Genomic DNA, 8,345 nt, shown 5'->3' on the forward strand with positions numbered 1-8,345 from the left:
AGAGCAAAGCAATACAGGAAAGCAGATTTATCTCTGCCTCATTGGTTATTGCAAGGCCTTTGACTGTATAGATCTTGCAGAATATGGAACATTTTAAAACCAATGGGCATTCCAGAATCCCTGGTTATTCTTCAAAGAAATCTTTACAATGAACAAAAAGTAAGAAACAAATTTGGAGAAACAAAATTGTTCCGAATATGGAAAGCAGTAAGACAAAGATGCATATTATCTCCGCATCTGTTGAGTTTGCACAGCGAATATATTATACAAATGGTAGGATTAGAAGAGATGACAGCTGGAACCAAAATTGGAGGAGGAAACTCTTAACAGTTTATCTGTGCAAACAATACCACATCGTTAACTGAAAGTAGAGTTCGACAGGCTCATTGTAAGAGGTAAAATTGAAAATGAAAAATCCAAATTAATGGAAATTATTAGAATAAAGTTTATTTTGTCTTGCATGTTTAGTGAAGGTAATGTATTTGCTTTCGGGGACTCAAATATGAAGGTGGATAGTGTGTTAAGAGGCAAAGGAGGAAGGCAATGACAAACTTAGACAAGATCGTGAAAAATAAGGACATTTCAATGAGAACAAAGATAATAGTTAAGGCGATTAGCTTTCCAGTGGTATACAGCTCTAAAAGCTGCATATTGACAGAGCAAGAGAAGGAAAAAAGATGCCTTCTAATTATTGATTTGGAGGCAAAAAAAGCATTATGTATTGCAAGAGGAACCTGTCAATCTTGCATCAGATAAATACTGCTCCCTCAAGGTGATGATCAGTACACAGAAACTAAATAATAGGGCATGTGATTGAGTGGATAATGGGCTGGCATGATTATACCTGGCAAAGTTGAGGGAAGTGGAAGAAGAGGAAGGCAACAGATAAGGTGGATTGATGGGATCAAAAAGATTAGTGGATTGTCTTTGGAAGAGCTGTAAGTTATTACCGGAGATAGGTCAAGGTAGTGAGCATTTGTTTATGCAGTCACAAGGAACTGAACCCAATACAGCAACACCTTAACTAACTAGCCAACCAACCCACCTCAGTCTACCTGATTAGTAGATATTTATTAAATTTATATGCCACCAATCTCATTTATATGCTATGTACTCATAGAGCCGTAGTGGTGCAGTGATTAAAATGCAGTATTGCAGGCTAACTTTGCTGACTGCCGGGAGTTCGATCCTGACCAGCTTAAGGTTGACTCAGCCTTCCATCCTTCCATCCTTGGTTAGGGGCAATATGCTGACTCTTTAAACTGCTTAGAGAATGATGTAAAGCACTATAAAGTGGTATATAAATCTAAGTGGTGCTATTGCTATCTCACTACTGGAGTGACTTTGTAGTAGGTTGTTTTATTGTAGGCTTGCAAACAAAATTCTGAGGGGTTGAGTATCATTTTCAGATTTTCACTTATCTGTTTTCTCATCCCACAGTGTGCAAAGGATAACAACTTAATGCTATAAAAACATAGGACACTCTTTTACCGTCACTCACCCTTCCATGATCTAATCCTGTTTCAGTCAGGATGTAGTCTGAATTTGAGCACTCCTTTGAGGACAGAGTATGAGCCTGCTTTAACTGTCTATCAACTGAAAGAGGTCTCTGCTTTGGCAATTTTTTGGCCCTCAATCTCTAGAGAGAAGTTTTCAGGCAATCATTCCAGGAAAGTGAAACAAATAACGTATCTACATGGTCATATCAATGTGATAAAATATCTGAATGTATATCTATATCCCTCTCAAGTGTTGCTATGATGCCTCATGGTTGTGTGTGTGTGTATGTGTGTGTGTGTGTTCGTATTCCTGAAGGAAAACTTCTGCCAGTGTGTGTCAAGAATATATATACCTACCAGATTCACTCAAGGCATGAAGGCCATCTCAGCTGCTCAGCAAAAGCAAACAGGCACTTATATTAGGCAGCAACCATATTGAAAGATGCTTCAGTGACAAAGGCAAACACATTAATTCATAATGCACAGGAGAAGGTAATCACTCCTGTACTTTATTTAAAGAAAAAAACCCACATGGACAGACAAGATAAAATGATTAATGATATAGTGCCAGATGATGGGCCTCTGAACTCAGCTCTCGCATAACATGCTACTGAGAAAAAGCTGAGGACTTTTCAGAGTATTAATAGTGTTTATGGCTTAGATAGATTAAAGCCTTCTAGATGTCTAGCTGCTGTTATTACATAGGAAAAGAATATCGGAAGCTAGAAATTGAGAATTACATCATGAACGTGGAACATAAGTACATGAGCTTGAGAATCCTCAACAGTGTGAAAAAGGAAATGAACTGATTAAACATTGGCATCTTAGACATCACCTAATTAAAATGGTTGGAATTGAACACTTTCAGTCAGAAAATCATACTGTTTATTACCCACCACATGAAAAACAAAAACAGCACTTTTTTTTTACAGAAAGACATAGCAAAGACAGTTCTTGGATCCAATGCAGCCAACTACAGAGTAATAGACTGAACAGGCAAGTTTTTAACACAATGATTTTAGAAGTTTATGTTACAAAGTCAGATGCAGAAGAAAAGGAAGCTGATGGATTTTATAGTCAAATTCCATCTGAAATTGATAGAACACACAAGCAAGAGGTGATGTAGGAGATGACTAGGATGAACCTGAGGGAAGGGTCAAAAGTATCATCAGTCATGAGTCCTTTCATGCCTACAAGAGACCTATGTCCAGCCCACCTTGAAATGCCTTTGACTAATCTACCACCAAATTGCTTTGACCATTAGTAGTTCAGATTCTTGTTGAGAGCTTAATCTTGTAATAAATCTTTATATTCATTTGAAATGTCTGGATCTTCCGATTTCTCTGGCACTTGACAGGTGCTGCTTGAACTGGAGAGCTGAATGGCAAAGTTGAAAATAATGAGAATCTTGAAATGTTCATGTATATGTTCCAAGTCATACTGAAGCAGAAGAACAATGTAAATCAGTTTTCACAATACTGATCTTGAACATACACAATCTTTTTCAAGGAGATCATCAGCAATTGCTTTCAAGTCTTGAATCTCATTGATGGGAACCAGAGGGACTATGGAATGAAATCAAAGTTATCATTAAGGATGAATATGAAAAGAGATCATCAAGATTAAGAAACAGAAAAAAGCAAACCAGATGTCAGTACAGATGTTGAAAATTGCTAACAAGAGAAGGAAAGCCAAAGCCAAGAAAAACAAAGCCCTCAGAAAGGATTAACAAATAATTTCAGAGAGTTGTCAAAAGAGACGAGAAGAAGTATTACGATACCTGCAAAGACATTGAAAATGAAAGACATGAAAAAGTTTTTCAAAAGATTTCCAAATTCAGACTGAGGTTTCACCCTCAAATTGAAAGACTGAATGACACAAGTGGACAGACAGTGACTAGTTTAAAAAAGATCAAACAAAATTTGAGGGAATATAATGATGGGATGTCAGCATCCAAGATATTCTGGAATATATATTCCCTATTTATAAGAATCTCTAGTTCTAGATGACACTAGATTAGCATTCCAGTTATCGCCAAGTCACAAACCTATAGGAACTGATGGAATTTCTACAGAAATATGGAAGCAACGGAAAAAGTTAAGATTCTAACCAAACTATAATGCCAAATAGAATGGATCAGAAGTGGTCAGTCTACATACCAATACCAAATAAAAGAGACATATCAAGTGTGCAAATTATTGCACAGTATTCTTAATTTCACATATTAGCAAATGTTGCATAGTATTTTTAATTTCACATATTAGCTTGGGGTGCTACAAGTAGATTGGAGTCTTAGAGTATATAGAAAGGGAGATGCCAGATGTTTAAAATGGTTCTATAAAAGGCTAAGGAACATGTGACATTACCAGTAATGCTCACCAAATAACTGAGAAAGCCAAAGAGTACCAGAAAGAAGATAGCATATGCTTCATTGATTGTAGAAATACCTTTCATTATGTCAACCATATCAAGCAGTGGATTGTCCTTCAGAAAATGGGAATCCCAAAACATATATAGGATAAGAAGCCTCAGTCTGGACAGAGTGTGGCAAAATAGATTGACTGGTCAGCAAAAGATTAAGTGAAGGCTATATACTCTTTCCTTAGCTACTGAACCTCTGTGCTGAATTGAGAGATACAGGATTGGAAGAAGATTGCCATTATTTTAAAATTGGAGGAAGAAGCATCCATAACCTGCATTACAAAACTCTGATTGTGGAAAATGCACATGATCTGCAAGTTCTAGTAATGAAAGTCGTGGAGCACAATGGAAGAAAATGACTGATTAAATATAAAGAAGACCAAACTAATGATAACAGATACAGCAACTTAGGAGCCAGTTTGGTGTAGTGGTTAAGGCCTGTGAGTTTTAGCCCTGCCGTAGGTACTAAACCAGCTGATAGAGCTTGGGCCAATCATTCTATCTCAGCCCTAGAAAGGAGGCAATGGCAAATCATTTCGGAAAAACCTTGCCAGGAAAACTGCAAGAACTAGTCCAGACAGTTGCCAGGAGTCAAAAACTGACCTGAAGGAACCAAGAAAACCCCAACAACAAAAGTAAAAATATACCAGTTAAGAAATGTGCTGCAGACTAGCATTTTGTACAGTAGCAGTGAAGACTTTGGAAAAGTTATTCAGATGCAAGAATGTGTCTATATCAGAGCAAGATCAGAGCAATGCCAAGTATGGATGTGAAAATCAGAGTTTAAAGAAGCAGCACAGAAAAAAATATTGATGCCTTTGAATTGTGGGTTGCAGAAGGCTCCTGACAATACTATGGATAGCCAAGAACAAATGGATCATAGAGCAAATCAGTCCAGATGGCAAATGACTAGATTCAGATAATCTTATTTTGAAGGTATTACAGTATGTGGAGATGTACTAATTCTCTGGAGAAGTCTACCAGGATGGACTCATCAACATTGGTGAAGGGAGTGCTGTTGGAAAACATGAAGGCCTAGGCCAATAAAGTCTGTCTATGTGGTCTCTAAGAACTGACCTTATGGTATATAAGAGAGAGAGAGAGAGAGAGAGAGAGAGAGAGAGAGAGAGAGAGAGAGAGAGAGACTTCAATTATGTGGGTTGTGGCTGCTCTTTAGATTTTTTTTTTTTGATACCTCTTGTGGATGCCACTGGGCACAATTGGTGCAATAGTTAAAATGGCCCGTATTTGGGCAGAATGATGGGATGTGAACAGGAAAAATTCCTGAAGCCAAATAATATCCCACCTTCTTAGTGTGTTCAGGAAAACATTCACATTCTGCATTCTCATTCCTGTCTGCTGCAAATTCTTCATCAATAAAAGCTCATTTGACATTGCAAGGTCTTGCAGCAACTGGCAAGCAGACTTCCAAAGAACAGCTACATTAGTATTGCCTCGTTTACAGTGTGATGTGTTTTTTTTCAAGGCCAAGTTTTTAAATGACCTCTGTTCAGCCTCAGGGCTACATGCAGGAGAATTGGAAAGGTAACCACTAAAAGCAAAGCCAAACATGACTTTGTTACAATCAAGTCAGCCCTCTTGATAGCTGCAGACATCTAGGCAGGCGCCTCAATTCCTCTGTGAATGTCTGCAGCAGCCATGCAGCTGCATTAGTGATTCATAGTTATGCTTTACAGTTATTTGGAAGGGAATCTTAAATGCAATTACTGTTGTCCAAATTCAACAGCTACTTTAAAGAATTGCTTTGCAGAGTGAAATGGGTGGCATCTAAATTTTTGTCTGTCTGTCTGTCTGTCTGTCTGTCTGTCTGTCTATCTATCTATCTATCTATCTATCTATCTATCTATCTATCTATCTATCTATCTATCTATCTATCTATCATCAACAAATAACCACAAAACGTTGACAAGGGGAAGACTCCTGGGCTTAACAGCTCATGAGCAAAGGTGGTTTGCTCATCCAGCTCGGAGTATGTCCTTGGATTGCTAGTTACTCTTCAAACACCTCTGTAAAACAGGTCTTCATGACAGACATAACCATACATAGGCAAAGAGTTATCCATAAGGCACCTGACCATAATGAATAGCAATTCTAAGAGAAAAAGGGTACCAAACTGGGGAGACCTGATACAGAGAACACTGAACTACATGGGTCAGTGGGTGGGCTGCTAAGGCAGTTTTTGGTGTTCCATGTAGGCATGAAAACAGTTAAATGGAAGCGATGCTTAAGAATAGGCAGTCTTAACCATATGCAGATATAGCAGGAACTTTGACAACGGTCTCAACAGCAGATTTTTCATGCCAGCAAAGATGTCTCTTTATGTCCCTTCATTAATAATAATAATAATAATAATAATAATAATAATAATAATAATAATAGTAAAGTTGGAAGGGACCTTGTAGGTCATCTAGTCCAACCCCCTGCTCAGGCAGGAAACCCTATACCATTTCAGACAAATAGCTCTCCAGTCTCTTCTTAAAAACTTTCAGTGTTGGAGCATTCACCGCTTCTGGAGGCAGGTTGTTCCACTGGTTAATTGTTCTAACTGTTAGGAAGTTTCTCCTTAGTTCTAGGTTGCTTCTCTCCTTGATTAGTTTCCACCCGTTGCTTCTTGTCCTGCCTTCAGGTGCTTTGGAAAATAGCTTGACTCCCTCTTCTTTGTGGCAGCCCCTGAGATATTGGAACACTGCTATCATGTCCCCCCTCGTCCTTCTCTTCATTAAACAAGACATACCCAATTCCAGCAGCTGTTCCTTATATGCTTTAGCCTCCAGTCCCCTAATCATCTTTGTTGCTCTTCTCTGTACTCTTTCTAGAGTCTCAACACCTTTTTTTACATCATGGTGACCAAAACTGGATGCAGTATTCCAAGTGTGGCCTTACCAAGGCATTGTAAAGTGGTATTAATACTTCACATGATCTTGATTCTATCCCTCTGTTAATGCAGCCTAGCACTGTGTTGGCCTTTTTGGCAGCTGCAGCACACTGCTGGCTCATATTTAGGTGATTGTCCACTAGGACTCCGAGGTCCCTCTCACAGTTACTACTATTGAGCAAGTTACCCCCTATACTATACCTGTGCATTTGGTTTTTCTTGCCTAAATGTAGAACCTTGCTTTTTTCACCATTGAATTTCATTTTGTTAAATAGTGCCCTGTGTTCAAGTCTGTCCAGATCCTTCTGTATCTTAAGCCTGTCTTCTGGAGTGTTGGCTATTCCTGCCAGCTTGGTGTCGTCTGCAAATTTGATGAGTTCCCCATCTATCCCCTCGCCCAAATCGTTGATGAAGATGTTAAAGAACACTGGGCCCAGAACAGAGCCCTGGGGCACCCCACTACACATTTCCCTCCATGTAGATGCGGTTCCATTGAGCACCACTTGCTGAGTACGGCCAGTCAGCTAGCTACGGATCCATCTGGTGGTGATGCTGTCTACCCCACGTTTTTCTATCTTGTCAAGTAGTAGGTTGTGATCTACTTTATCAAATGCCTTACTGAAGTCCAAGTAAATTATGTCCACAGCATTCCTCTGATCCACTAATTTTGTCACTTGGTCAAAGAATGCAATAAGATTTGACTGGCATGATCTATTTTTGACAAACCCATGTTGGCTTTTAGTAATGACTTTGTTTGCCTCTAGATGTTCGCTGATTCGTTGTTTGGTTATCTTTTCCAGGATCTTCCCAGGTATTGAGGTCAGGCTGATAGGTCTGTAATTTCCTGGGTCCATTTTTCCCCCCTTTTTTGAAGATGGGAACTACATCAGCTGTTTTCCAATCCTCTGGTAGTTCCCCTGTGCTCCAGGATCTTTGAAAAATATAGTTCAGTGATTCTGAGATCACATTTGCCAGTTCCTTGAGAACCTTGGGGTGTAATCCATCTGATCCTGGCAATTTGAAATCGTCTAGGCCGGACAGGTGCTCACTTACCGTTTTCTTGCCTATCTTAACTTGTGTTTCTATTCTGTTTTTTATGGCACTATTTTTGATAGGTTGGTCTGTTTTTTCCTTTTGTGTAAAGACAGATGCAAAAAACAAGTTAAATAGTTCTGCTTTCTCCCTGTTGCTTGTCACCTTCATGCCACTTTCACTCACTAATGGACCAACCATTTCCTTCACTTTTTTCTTGTTTTTTACATGTTGAAAGAAGCTTTTTTTTTGGTTATTTTTGACTTTGGTCGCAAGCCTTAATTCATTTTGAGCCTTGGCTTTCCTCACTTCATCTTTGCAGGCTCGAGCTATTTGCTGATATTCTGACTTAGTTATGTGCCCCTCTTTCCACTTTCTATACTTGTCCTTTTTATCTTTCAATTTGTCAGAGAGTTCTTTATGCAGCCATGCTGGTTTCTTTTGAGAGCTGTTATTTTTCCTCTTTGTTGGTATTGTGCTAGACTGGGCTTTTATTA

The sequence above is a fragment of the Protobothrops mucrosquamatus genome, unplaced genomic scaffold (assembly GCF_001527695.2).
Source record: "Protobothrops mucrosquamatus isolate PMUCROS unplaced genomic scaffold, P.Mucros_1.0 scaffold1880, whole genome shotgun sequence".
NCBI lineage: Eukaryota > Metazoa > Chordata > Lepidosauria > Squamata > Viperidae > Protobothrops > Protobothrops mucrosquamatus.